Here is a 13,979-nt window from a genome sequence, read left to right on the forward strand (position 1 = left end):
ACCACACGACAGGAACTCTTTCAAACTGAGTGAAAATCATAAATGGATCCATAACTTTACATCAATTTACTATGTTGTGCCAATACCTGCATTTACATTTAGAACGAATGATGTCATAGAACCAGCATCACACCAGTTCCAGGTGTCTCCAAGGAGACAACAGAACTTCAGTTGTGTTTGCTAAAATACACACTTTGAAACATACTGTAACACTTAGTTAACATGTCTGGTTTAGTTGAAGAATCGGCTAAGGTAAGTTTCAGGGTTTAATGGTGGGATGGCACCTGTGCTTTTTTCCCCCAACCGCTAGAATATGATTCGCACCAAACCCAAAAGAAATACTGCACAGTTCAGGAACTTCATCAACCTAGCAACTGTAAAATAAGCTTACAAACAACTGAATTGAAATGCCAAAAAGTTCAGAGAAAGGCACAAACTATGTTTACTTGGGGTTTACAAAATTAAAGCTAACTAAAACTGTAATGATAAACAATCATGCTGCCAATGGACAGAGAAATATCATGTTTTTTGAATAATGTATTATTTGTTACATAGGAACCCAGTATAAGGGAATCCCTTGCGATCCTGTCTGCAGAGATAAAGGTAAGTATTGTTTTCTCTTTAGCTCTGTCACTCCAAGAAATATAATGAACATAAATATATTTGCCAATCTTTTCATAGTAATCCAAACAACTCTGCGTGTATCTGACATTTGTAATATTTATCTACCGCAGTATAACTCTTCTGGCAAGGCGATTGGTATTGTACCTTGAAAGAAAACTGATTGGAAATGTCATGTACTCTATGGTTTCTATTGATGTCAAGTGGCAAATGTTGACTGGTGATGTTATGTGAATCTTAGGAAATGGTCATTTTTCAATCGAGTCTATGTTTCTCAGAATTTGAGACAGAGAGGTCAATCTCTGCAATCCGAGCTGAGGGCATTTCTTGGAATGGAAAGGTAAGAGCAACGTGTTCTTTGATATTCTCTTAAGACTCTTCGCCAGATTTAACGATGAAAAATGTAAATAATAATAATAACAAACATTATTTTATATAGTGCCTTGAAAGGTGGCTTCTTTACAGAATGACAAAACCAACTACAATAAATAATACACAAGATATGCATGATGACAATACACAGTTAGAGGAGACAGTAGATGGTCATTGTCAGTGTATTCTGAAGGTAGTTTTCCAATTTTTTGGAACGGGGTAAAAGAGGCCACCTCTACTAGAATCTTTGTCTTAACCAAAAATGTAACAAAGTATAATAATAATATTAAAAATAATAATAATAAACTTTATCTATAGAGCACCTTTCATACAAATAGTGCTTTGGTGCTTTAAAAACCAAGCGTAAAAATAAAATATTACAATTGAGAGATATACTTTCAGTTGTAAAGGAAAATACAGCAATACAGTAAAGCAACATACATGTCAATTAAATAAATAAAAATTAGGAAAGTCGTAATAAAATAAGAACAATTAAAGAGAACTAAAAAAAGAAACAGAAATAGAAAGAACAAAGAACCACTTTAACTAAAAGCAACATTTTCAAATGTTTTTTAAAACAATGTACCGAGCTTGACTGCCTAATAAAAAGTGGAAGTGAGTTTCATAATTTGGAAGCATAAAAACAAAAAGCAGCCTCTCCACTCTTTCTGCATTTCACATGTGGTATTTGCAGTAGGCCAGTATGTGCAGATCTCTGGTCACGTATGGGAACATATGAAGACAGACATTCAGTAAGGTACAGACGTGCTAGGTCGCTTAAAGCTTTAAAAACAAGTAAAAGAACTTTCAAATTTATCCTAGATAATACAGGTGACCAGTGAAGTTTTTTCAAAACAGGAATGATATTCTCTTTCTTGTATTTGTTAGGATCTGTGCTACTGCATTTCGAACAAGTAGTAAGGGATTTATTCTTTTCTTGGGAAGCCCACAAAACAGAGCATTATAATCATATCCACATCAATGTGAGCAATGGAGAAGTCAAATTAACGTGTCTAAATATCATCTAGTTCTATCCCAGGGAAGAGGGCTGTTGCCTACACAGACGACAAGACACAAAACGCTCAACTGTGCAAAACACGCATAAGGACATCAGTCAGGAGGAACAAGGTAAAGTGTTTTTTCTTCTTCACCATGGTCATGTAGTTTCACTCCAAGCACTGTCATATGAAATAACTGTGGAAACGACCTCCCCAACATTTTGGGTTGTTGCATTTTGCTTCAATTAATTTTAACCTTTTCTTTTAGACATTAAGAGGAAGGACACATTCACCCTTGGTAGAGATTCAGTTGTTCTATGAGATGTCAAGGTGAGAATTAACCACTTCAGGGATAAGTCAATCCACATAACTGAAAAAGGGGCAATGAACAGGATATGGGGATTTTGCTAATTATAAAGTACAATAATCATCATTACATGATATAAGACTACTGAAGTATAAGCTGTGTCCCTGACTGATTAATTAGCAAATTCATCTTTGTAGAGTGCAGCTACTATCTATTCAGTGGCATTTCCTTAAAACAATTGTATTCCCACATTCTGAATATGGAGTGAGATCATGTAGAGAATGTTGGACTTGTAATAACTAATTGAAGGATAATAATAATCAACGAAAGTGCTTAAAAGTATCAACAAATGCCTTCAAAGTACTTGACACGTACTTTGCTTTCAAAAGTGAAACATAATTAATGCTTACGTAAGATTTCTCTTGACTTCTCAGGAGTATACTAACTCCAAGGACAAATAACATCACAAACCATTATTTAAGTGCTGATGTTGGAGCCGCAATACTACTACCAAGACAAAAAATGATACAGGTAACACTGCTTTCAGATTTCTAAGAATTGCTAAAATAGTATGTTTACAGAGCATTCAGAGTTGAGAATATGACAAGTTCCTACCATCTCAAACACTGCCAATCTAGAACAAAAAGAAAGTACTTGAACGCCTGCAGTAATCGAACACAAACCAGAACATATCAGTGCATGACAAGGAAATGTAGTCACAAAATGATTCTACCCTTTCAAGTCCCAAAAAGGACCGAGGAACTTACCGGAGGCGATACCTGGATTTCAAACAGAGTACAATGTAGCCACTGTAGGGGAGAAGATCACAGAGAGCTCTTCTCAGATTGCTCAGAGTCAGCCCCAGCACCCTGTCCTGACTGAAGCAGACAAAGTGGTCAAACAGGTAGGTAGAAATGAGTAAGGAACAGAGAGTATGGTTATTCTTGCATTGTTTTGTTCGTCTGTCAAAGAAAACAGTGCTTCTGACTTTTGTCAATGTTCATCTTTATTTTAGGAGAAGAACAAACGGTGGTATCACACTTTGCCCAAGTGTATGATACCATGTGTGTACAGCAGACATCACCAAAGGAACAGGAGACATCTGAGTAGAGAACAAGAATATGAAAAGACTGATGAAAAAAAGCACCAGGAGAAATCCATTGAATATGCACAATCTCGTCCAGTATTTCAATGAAAAGTTTCAGTGTTGTTTTTAGTGTCGTCGTATTGCATACATTTAAAACAATGTGTCTTGTTTAATGAACAATTTGATTTACTTTAGTAAAAAGTGTTGTTTACTGTAGTCCTAGCATGGATGCAATTGTTAGAAAAAACTTGAATGAAAAACTGAATGTTTCATACAATATGGGTTTGTGTTAACCCACACACCTAAGTGAAATGTTTGATTACGTTTACAAGACATAACACATAGTTCAGTTGAGTGTGAAAGGGAACAACAGAGAAAGTCACAAACAAAACATTTGTGAAGGACTTGATGAATGTTTTTTCTTTAGAAATGACAAAAAAAGAATTTTTCAACAAGATGTCTTTCTATAGCGAGTTTCATTTGAGATAGTCTTTTCTTAGAAGTGCAAGAGTGGTATTCCCTACAACTTATTCCCCAATTTGATCATTCTCAGAAATTAGGAGACGGAAACCACACCTACTGTAATATTAGACCTTGTAACAAGGCAACTAGGTTTCAATGGCTTAAAAGGTGCAGAAAGAGGCTCATGTATAATGACCTCCAGTGTCCCACAGGTTTCCCAAATCATTTCTTAGAGTATGGAAAAAGAGGAAATAAAGTGTCTACAGAAAGCGTATACCCCCTTGAACTTTGTTCAGTTTGTTGCGCCAGTGCCAGAGTTTCATGCAATTAAATGAGGACCTCTTTCTCACACCACATATGTTATACTTTCAAAGGGAAAAAAGGAAATATTACAATTGTATACATTTTCACCCACATGTTAATATTTGGTAGAAGCCCTTTTCACAGCAATTTCAGCTGTGAGTCTGTTGGTAATGGGCTCCACCAACTCTGAACCAACAAGATTTGATAATATTTGAGAATTTCAGAAGTCTGTCTGGTTTAGCTGAAGAATCAGCTAAGGTAAGTTTCAGGAAGAGCATCTGATTTCTTTCAATAAAGCAGAACAGAGAAAAAACACACAATACAAAATCATGAGAATTTGTATCCATATGACACTTTGACTCGAATACTTTTATCAGACCTACACAGAGTATATACTGTACACACTTTTTCAGCCCAGGTTTATACATTTGGATCTGCCATTTGTAGGTGTTTTTGTGTCTTAGCTCAACACTGTGAAACCTGTAGTTACAAACATGGAGGATGAAGACATGAAGACATATATTGTACCTCTGACCGGCCTACCTTCCAAGAGGTGAAAGATGAAACTTTTCCTTTATCGTCAACTCAGTGAATGTCTTTAAACTTTCGAAAACTATAACAAAGAATAAGTTAAAAAAATTATTTTCATTGGACCCACAGAAAAGTCAAAGTTGTCCATAGAAATGCCCGTCTAAATCAGAAATCTACAGCACAAAGGCAGTGGCCTTTCGGGACATAAAAATGAAATCAGACTTTACTCAGACGAATTGCCCTTGGTCACGGACATCTTGCTATCAGTCACTACAAAGATGTTTTCTCTCGTGCCATGGCTTGCCTGACTTGCTTCTTCTGCTGGATGGCTTCTGGTCGCTGGTCAGGATCGACAGCCAGCATGTCCTGGAGCAGTGTCCTTAGCTCAGTGCTTATGGCTCTATTTACTTTCAGGGGGATGTGGAACTGCAGCCAGGGGTTCTCATCCAGGGCCTCTCCAACAGGCCCTGACAGACATATGCTCCTGTATCGGAAACACACTTTAGTTCAATTCTAAAATATTTCTCATAGGACTGAAGGAACCTTTGCCTGTTAAGAGTTAACAATTAGGTCCTCAAGAACTGTTTTACGGTTTTCTACACTCCTGGCTGGCCAAGGTCTCTTTAAGGTCTCTTAAGTGGAGGTGTAACTCATGTATCCTACATGTGATTTAGCAACATGAAAGGGAATAGCTTCTTATCGGATTATGGTCTTGGTTAACTGCCTAAGGCTGACCTAAGTGCCTAACTTTCTGACTTTCTTTATACCTTATATGTTAAGAAGCTTCTTCTGACCAATCAGAAATGTATGCTTTATGTATGAACATTTTGCTCATCAAAGTGAGTGAGAGACAAGGTTAACAGAAATTAGCCACGGCAGTAAATGACAGCATATTTTTGGGTTCTTAAATGGTCTCTACCTGGCACACCTGCAGTGCAAACTGACACACACTGTTTAGAGAAACAGCTACTCTATTACTAATATTAATGAAACATTTCTTATTCTATGGAACAAAAACAAACAGTAAAACTAAAACACAGATCTCTTAGCTTCCTATTTCATGAACCAGATGACTGAATGACCAAGCCTAACTAGTAGCCAGAACCCCAGTTAACCCTCCGTAACACAAAGTTTAACCACACGACAGGAACTCTTTCAAACTGAGTGAAAATCATAAATGGATCCATAACTTTACATCAATTTACTATGTTGTGCCAATACCTGCATTTACATTTAGAACGAATGATGTCATAGAACCAGCATCACACCAGTTCCAGGTGTCTCCAAGGAGACAACAGAACTTCAGTTGTGTTTGCTAAAATACACACTTTGAAACATACTGTAACACTTAGTTAACATGTCTGGTTTAGTTGAAGAATCGGCTAAGGTAAGTTTCAGGGTTTAATGGTGGGATGGCACCTGTGCTTTTTTCCCCCAACCGCTAGAATATGATTCGCACCAAACCCAAAAGAAATACTGCACAGTTCAGGAACTTCATCAACCTAGCAACTGTAAAATAAGCTTACAAACAACTGAATTGAAATGCCAAAAAGTTCAGAGAAAGGCACAAACTATGTTTACTTGGGGTTTACAAAATTAAAGCTAACTAAAACTGTAATGATAAACAATCATGCTGCCAATGGACAGAGAAATATCATGTTTTTTGAATAATGTATTATTTGTTATATAGGAACCCAGTATAAGGGAATCCCTTGCGATCCTGTCTGCAGAGATAAAGGTAAGTATTGTTTTCTCTTTAGCTCTGTCACTCCAAGAAATATAATGAACATAAATATATTTGCCAATCTTTTCATAGTAATCCAAACAACTCTGCGTGTATCTGACATTTGTAATATTTATCTACCGCAGTATAACTCTACTGGCAAGGCGATTGGTATTGTACCTTGAAAGAAAACTGAGTGGAAATGTCATGTACTCTATGGTTTCTATTGATGTCAAGTGGTAAATGTTGACTGGTGATGTTATGTGAATCTTAGGAAATGGTCATTTTTCAATCGAGTCTATGTTTCTCAGAATTTGAGACAGAGAGGTCAATCTCTGCAATCCGAGCTGAGGGCATTTCTTGGAATGGAAAGGTAAGAGCAACGTGTTCTTTGTTATTCTCTTAAGACTCTTCGCCAGATTTTATGATGAAAAATGTAAATAATAATAACAAACATGATTTTATATAGTGCCTTGAAAGGTGGCTTCTTTACAGAATGACAAAACCAACTACAATAAATAATACACAAGATATGCATGATGACAATACACAGTTAGAGGAGACAGTAGATGGTCATTGTCAGTGTATTCTGAAGGTAGTTTTCCAATTTTTTGGAACGGGGTAAAAGAGGCCACCTCTACTAGAATCTTTGTCCTAACCAAAAATGTAACAAAGTATAATAATAATATTAAAAATAATAATGATAAACTTTATCTATAGAGCACCTTTCATACAAATAGTGCTTTGGTGCTTTAAAAACCAAGCGTAAAAATAAAATATTAAAATTGAGAGATATACTTTCAGTTGTAAAGGAAAATACAGCAATACAGTAAAGCAACATACATGTCAATTAAATAAATAAAAATTAGGAAAGTCGTAATAAAATAAGAACAATTAAAGAGAACTAAAAAAAGAAACAGAAATAGAAAGAACAAAGAACCACTTTAACTAAAAGCAACATTTTCAAATGTTTTTTAAAACAATGTACCGAGCTTGACTGCCTAATAAAAAGTGGAAGTGAGTTTCATAATTTGGAAGCATAAAAACAAAAAGCAGCCTCTCCACTCTTTCTGCATTTCACATGTGGTATTTGCAGTAGGCCAGTATGTGCAGATCTCAGGTCACGTATAGGAACATATGAAGACAGACATTCAGTAAGGTACAGACGTGCTAGGTCGCTTAAAGCTTTAAAAACAAGTAAAAGAACTTTCAAATTTATCCTAGATAATACAGGTGACCAGTGAAGTTTTTTCAAAACAGGAATGATATTCTCTTTCTTGTATTTGTTAGGATCTGTGCTACTGCATTTCGAACAAGTAGTAAGGGATTTATTGTTTTCTTGGGAAGCCCACAAAACAGACCATTATAATCATATCCACATCAATGTGAGCAATGGAGAAGTCAAATTAACGTGTCTTAATATCATCTAGTTCTATCCCAGGGAAGAGGGCTGTTGCCTACACAGACAACAAGACACAAAACGCTCAACTGTGCAAAACACGCATAAGGACATCAGTCAGGAGGAACAAGGTAAAGTGTTTTTTCTTCTTCACCATGGTCATGTAGTTTCACTCCAAGCACTGTCATATGAAATAACTGTGGAAACGACCTCCCCAACATTTTGGGTTGTTGCATTTTGCTTCAATGAATTTTAACCTTTTCTTTTAGACATTAAGAGGAAGGACACATTCACCCTTGGTAGAGATTCAGTTGTTCTATGAGATGTCAAGGTGAGAATTAACCACTTCAGGGATAAGTCAATCCACATAACTGAAAAAGGGGCAATGAACAGGATATGGGGATTTTGCTAGTTATAAAGTACAATAATCATCATTACATGATCTAAGACTACTGAAGTATAAGCTGTGTCCCTGACTGATTAATTAGCAAATTCATCTTTGTAGAGTGCAGCTACTATCTATTCAGTGGCATTTCCTTAAAACAATTGTATTCCCACATTCTGAATATGGAGTGAGATCATGTAGAGAATGTTGGACTTGTAATAACTAATTGAAGGATAATAATAATCAACGAAAGTGCTTAAAAGTATCAACAAATGCCTTCAAAGTACTTGACACGTACTTTGCTTTCAAAAGTGAAACATAATTAATGCTTACGTAAGATTTCTCTTGACTTCTCAGGAGTATACTAACTCCAAGGACAAGTAACATCACAAACCATTATTTAAGTGCTGATGTTGGAGCTGCAATACTACTACCAAGACAAAAAATGATACAGGTAACACTGCTTTCAGATTTCTAAGAATTGCTAAACTAGTATGTTTACAGAGCATTCAGAGTTGAGAATATGACAAGTTCCTACCATCTCAAACACTGCCAATCTAGAACAAAAAGAAAGTACTTGAACGCCTGCAGTAATCGAACACAAACCAGAACATATCAGTGCATGACAAGGAAATGTAGTCACAAAATGATTCTACCCTTTCAAGTCCCAAAAAGGACCGAGGAACTTACCGGAGGCGATACCTGGATTTCAAACAGAGTACAATGTAGCCACTGTAGGGGAGAAGATCACAGAGAGCTCTTCTCAGATTGCTCAGAGTCAGCCCCAGCACCCTGTCCTGACTGAAGCAGACAAAGTGGTCAAACAGGTAGGTAGAAATGAGTAAGGAACAGAGAGTATGGTTATTTTTGCATTGTTTTGTTCGTCTGTCAAAGAAAAGAGTGCTTCTGACTTTTGTCAATGTTCATCTTTATTTTAGGAGAAGAACAAACGGTGGTATCACACTTTGCTCAAGTGTATGATACCATGTGTGTACAGCAGACATCACCAAAGGAACAGGAGACACCTGAGTAGAGAACAAGAATATGAAAAGACTGATGAAAAAAAGCACCAGGAGAAATCCATTGAATATGCACAATCTCGTCCAGTATTTCAATGAAAAGTTTCAGTGTTGTTTTTAGTGTCGTCGTATTGCATACATTTAAAACAATGTGTCTTGTTTAATGAACAATTTGATTTACTTTAGTAAAAAGTGTTGTTTACTGTAGTCCTAGCATGGATGCAATTGTTAGAAAAAACTTGAATGAAAAACTGAATGTTTCATACAATATGGGTTTGTGTTAACCCACACACCTAAGTGAAATGTTTGATTACGTTTACAAGACATAACACATAGTTCAGTTGAGTGTGAAAGGGATCAACAGAGAAAGTCACAAACAAAACATTTGTGAAGGACTTGATGAATGTTTTTTCTTTAGAAATGACAAAAAATAAAGAATTTTTCAACAAGATGTCTTTCTATAGCGAGTTTCATTTGAGATAGTCTTTTCTTAGAAGTGCAAGAGTGGTATTCCCTACAACTTATTCCCCAATTTGATCATTCTCAGAAATTAGGAGACAGAAACCACACCTACTGTAATATTAGACCTTGTAACAAGGCAACTAGGTTTCAATGGCTTAAAAGGTGCAGAAAGAGGCTCATGTATAATGACCTCCAGTGTCCCACAGGTTTCCCAAATCATTTCTTAGAGTATGGAAAAAGAGGAAATAAAGTGTCTACAGAAAGCGTATACCCCCTTGAACTTTGTTCAGTTTGTTGCGCCAGTGCCAGAGTTTCATGCAATTAAATGAGGACCTCTTTCTCACACCACATATGTTATACTTTCAATGGGAAAAAAGGAAATATTACAATTGTTTACATTTTCACCCACATGTTAATATTTGGTAGAAGCCCTTTTCACAGCAATTTCAGCTGTGAGTCTGTTGGTAATGGGCTCCACCACCTCTGGACCAACAAGATTTGATAATATTTGAGAATTTCAGAAGTTTGTCTGGTTTAGCTGAAGAATCAGCTAAGGTAAGTTTCAGGAAGAGCATCTGATTTCTTTCAATAAAGCAGAACAGAGAAAAAACACACAATACAAAATCATGAGAATTTGTATCCATATGACACTTTGACTCGAATACTTTTATCAGACCTACACAGAGTATATACTGTACACACTTTTTCAGCCCAGGTTTATACATTTGGAACTGCCATTTGTAGGTGTTTTTGTGTCTTAGCTCAACACTGTGAAACCTGTAGTTACAAACATGGAGGATGAAGACATGAAGACATATATTGTACCTCTGACCGGCCTACCTTCCAAGAGGTGAAAGATGAAACTTTTCCTTTATCGTCAACTCAGTGAATGTCTTTAAACTTTCGAAAACTGTAACAAAGAATAAGTTAAAAAACTTATTTTCATTGGACCCACAGAAAAGTCAAAGTTGTCCATAGAAATGCCCGTCTAAATCAGAAATCTACAGCACAAAGGCAGTGGCCTTTCGGGACATAAAAATGAAATCAGACTTTACTCAGACGAATTGCCCTTGGTCACGGACATCTTGCTATCAGTCACTACAAAGATGTTTTCTCTCGTGCCATGGCTTGCCTGACTTGCTTCTTCTGCTGGATGGCTTCTGGTCGCTGGTCAGGATCGACAGCCAGCATGTCCTGGAGCAGTGTCCTTAGCTCAGTGCTTATGGCTTTATTTACTTTCAGGGGGATGTGGAACTGCAGCCAGGGGTTCTCATCCAGGGCCTCTCCAACAGGCCCTGACAGACATATGCTCCTGTATCGGAAACACACTTTAGTTCAATTCTAAAATATTTCTCATAGGACTGAAGGAACCTTTGCCTGTTAAGAGTTAACAATTAGGTCCTCAAGAACTGTTTTACGGTTTTCTACACTCCTGGCTGGCCAAGGTCTCTTTAAGGTCTCTTAAGTGGAGGTGTAACTCATGTATCCTACATGTGATTTAGCAACATGAAAGGGAATAGCTTCTTATCGGATTATGGTCTTGGTTAACTGCCTAAGGCTGACCTAAGTGCCTAACTTTCTGACTTTCTTTATACCTTATATGTTAAGAAGCTTCTTCTGACCAATCAGAAATGTATGCTTTATGTATGAACATTTTGCTCATCAAAGTGAGTGAGAGACAAGGTTAACAGAAATTAGCCACGGCAGTAAATGACAGCATATTTTTGGGTTCTTAAATGGTCTCTACCTGGCACACCTGCAGTGCAAACTGACACACACTGTTTAGAGAAACAGCTACTCTATTACTAATATTAATGAAACATTTCTTATTCTATGGAACAAAAACAAACAGTAAAACTAAAACACAGATCTCTTAGCTTCCTATTTCATGAACCAGATGACTGAATGACCAAGCCTAACTAGTAGCCAGAACCCCAGTTAACCCTCCGTAACACAAAGTTTAACCACACGACAGGAACTCTTTCAAACTGAGTGAAAATCATAAATGGATCCATAACTTTACATCAATTTACTATGTTGTGCCAATACCTGCATTTACATTTAGAACGAATGATGTCATAGAACCAGCATCACACCAGTTCCAGGTGTCTCCAAGGAGACAACAGAACTTCAGTTGCGTTTGCTAAAATACACACTTTGAAACATACTGTAACACTTAGTTAACATGTCTGGTTTAGTTGAAGAATCGGCTAAGGTAAGTTTCAGGGTTTAATGGTGGGATGGCACCTGTGCTTTTTTCCCCCAACCGCTAGAATATGATTCGCACCAAACCCAAAAGAAATACTGCACAGTTCAGGAACTTCATCAACCTAGCAACTGTAAAATAAGCTTACAAACAACTGAATTGAAATGCCAAAAAGTTCAGAGAAAGGCACAAACTATGTTTACTTGGGGTTTACAAAATTAAAGCTAACTAAAACTGTAATGATAAACAATCATGCTGCCAATGGACAGAGAAATATCATGTTTTTTGAATAATGTATTATTTGTTACATAGGAACCCAGTATAAGGGAATCCCTTGCGATCCTGTCTGCAGAGATAAAGGTAAGTATTGTTTTCTCTTTAGCTCTGTCACTCCAAGAAATATAATGAACATAAATATATTTGCCAATCTTTTCATAGTAATCCAAACAACTCTGCGTGTATCTGACATTTGTAATATTTATCTACCGCAGTATAACTCTACTGGCAAGGCGATTGGTATTGTACCTTGAAAGAAAACTGAGTGGAAATGTCATGTACTCTATGGTTTCTATTGATGTCAAGTGGCAAATGTTGACTGGTGATGTTATGTGAATCTTAGGAAATGGTCATTTTTCAATCGAGTCTATGTTTCTCAGAATTTGAGACAGAGAGGTCAATCTCTGCAATCCGAGCTGAGGGCATTTCTTGGAATGGAAAGGTAAGAGCAACGTGTTCTTTGATATTCTCTTAAGACTCTTCGCCAGATTTGACGATGAAAAATGTAAATAATAATAACAAACATTATTTTATATAGTGCCTTGAAAGGTGGCTTCTTTACAGAATGACAAAACCAACTACAATAAATAATACACAAGATATGCATGATGACAATACACAGTTAGAGGAGACAGTAGATGGTCATTGTCAGTGTATTCTGAAGGTAGTTTTCCAATTTTTTGGAACGGGGTAAAAGAGGCCACCTCTACTAGAATCTTTGTCCTAACCAAAAATGTAACAAAGTATAATAATAATATTAAAAATAATAATGATAAACTTTATCTATAGAGCACCTTTCATACAAATAGTGCTTTGGTGCTTTAAAAACCAAGCGTAAAAATAAAAAATTAAAATTGAGAGATATACTTTCAGTTGTAAAGGAAAATACAGCAATACAGTAAAGCAACATACATGTCAATTAAATAAATAAAAATTAGGAAAGTCGTAATAAAATAAGAACAATTAAAGAGAACTAAAAAAAGAAACAGAAATAGAAAGAACAAAAAACCACTTTAACTAAAAGCAACATTTTCAAATGTTTTTTAAAACAATGTACCGAGCTTGACTGCCTAATAAAAAGTGGAAGTGAGTTTCATAATTTAGAAGCATAAAAACAAAAAGCAGCCTCTCCACTCTTTCTGCATTTCACATGTGGTATTTGCAGTAGGCCAGTATGTGCAGATCTCAGGTCACGTATACGAACATATGAAGACAGACATTCAGTAAGGTACAGACGTGCTAGGTCGCTTAAAGCTTTAAAAACAAGTAAAAGAACTTTCAAATTTATCCTAGATATTACAGGTGACCAGTGAAGTTTTTTCAAAACAGGAATGATATTCTCTTTCTTGTATTTGTTAGGATCTGTGCTACTGCATTTCGAACAAGTAGTAAGGGATTTATTGTTTTCTTGGGAAGCCCACAAAACAGAGCATTATAATCATATCCACATCAATGTGAGCAATGGAGAAGTCAAATTAACGTGTCTAAATATCATCTAGTTCTATCCCAGGGAAGAGGGCTGTTGCCTACACAGACGACAAGACACAAAACGCTCAACTGTGCAAAACACGCATAAGGACATCAGTCAGGAGGAACAAGGTAAAGTGTTTTTTCTTCTTCACCATGGTCATGTAGTTTCACTCCAAGCACTGTCATATGAAATAACTGTGGAAACGACCTCCCCAACATTTTGGGTTGTTGCATTTTGCTTCAATGAATTTTAACCTTTTCTTTTAGACATTAAGAGGAAGGACACATTCACCCTTGGTAGAGATTCAGTTGTTCTATGAGATGTCAAGGTGAGAATTAACCACTTCAGGGATAAGTC

The 13,979-nt window shown here is 36.5% G+C and overlaps 1 long non-coding RNA gene across 1 annotated transcript; it reads left to right on the plus strand.

Moving 5' to 3' along the window:
- The first annotated feature begins 8,492 nt into the window (after positions 1-8,492).
- Positions 8,493-9,248, plus strand: LOC138229298 (uncharacterized). The gene is made up of 3 exons (XR_011185734.1): positions 8,493-8,642; positions 8,854-9,015; positions 9,127-9,248. It is a non-coding gene; the product is annotated as an uncharacterized lncRNA (long non-coding RNA).
- Positions 9,249-13,979: the final 4,731 nt, after the last annotated feature.

Source organism: Lepisosteus oculatus, unplaced genomic scaffold, assembly GCF_040954835.1.
Source record: "Lepisosteus oculatus isolate fLepOcu1 unplaced genomic scaffold, fLepOcu1.hap2 HAP2_SCAFFOLD_44, whole genome shotgun sequence".
In the NCBI taxonomy this organism is placed as follows: Eukaryota; Metazoa; Chordata; class Actinopteri; order Semionotiformes; family Lepisosteidae; genus Lepisosteus; species Lepisosteus oculatus.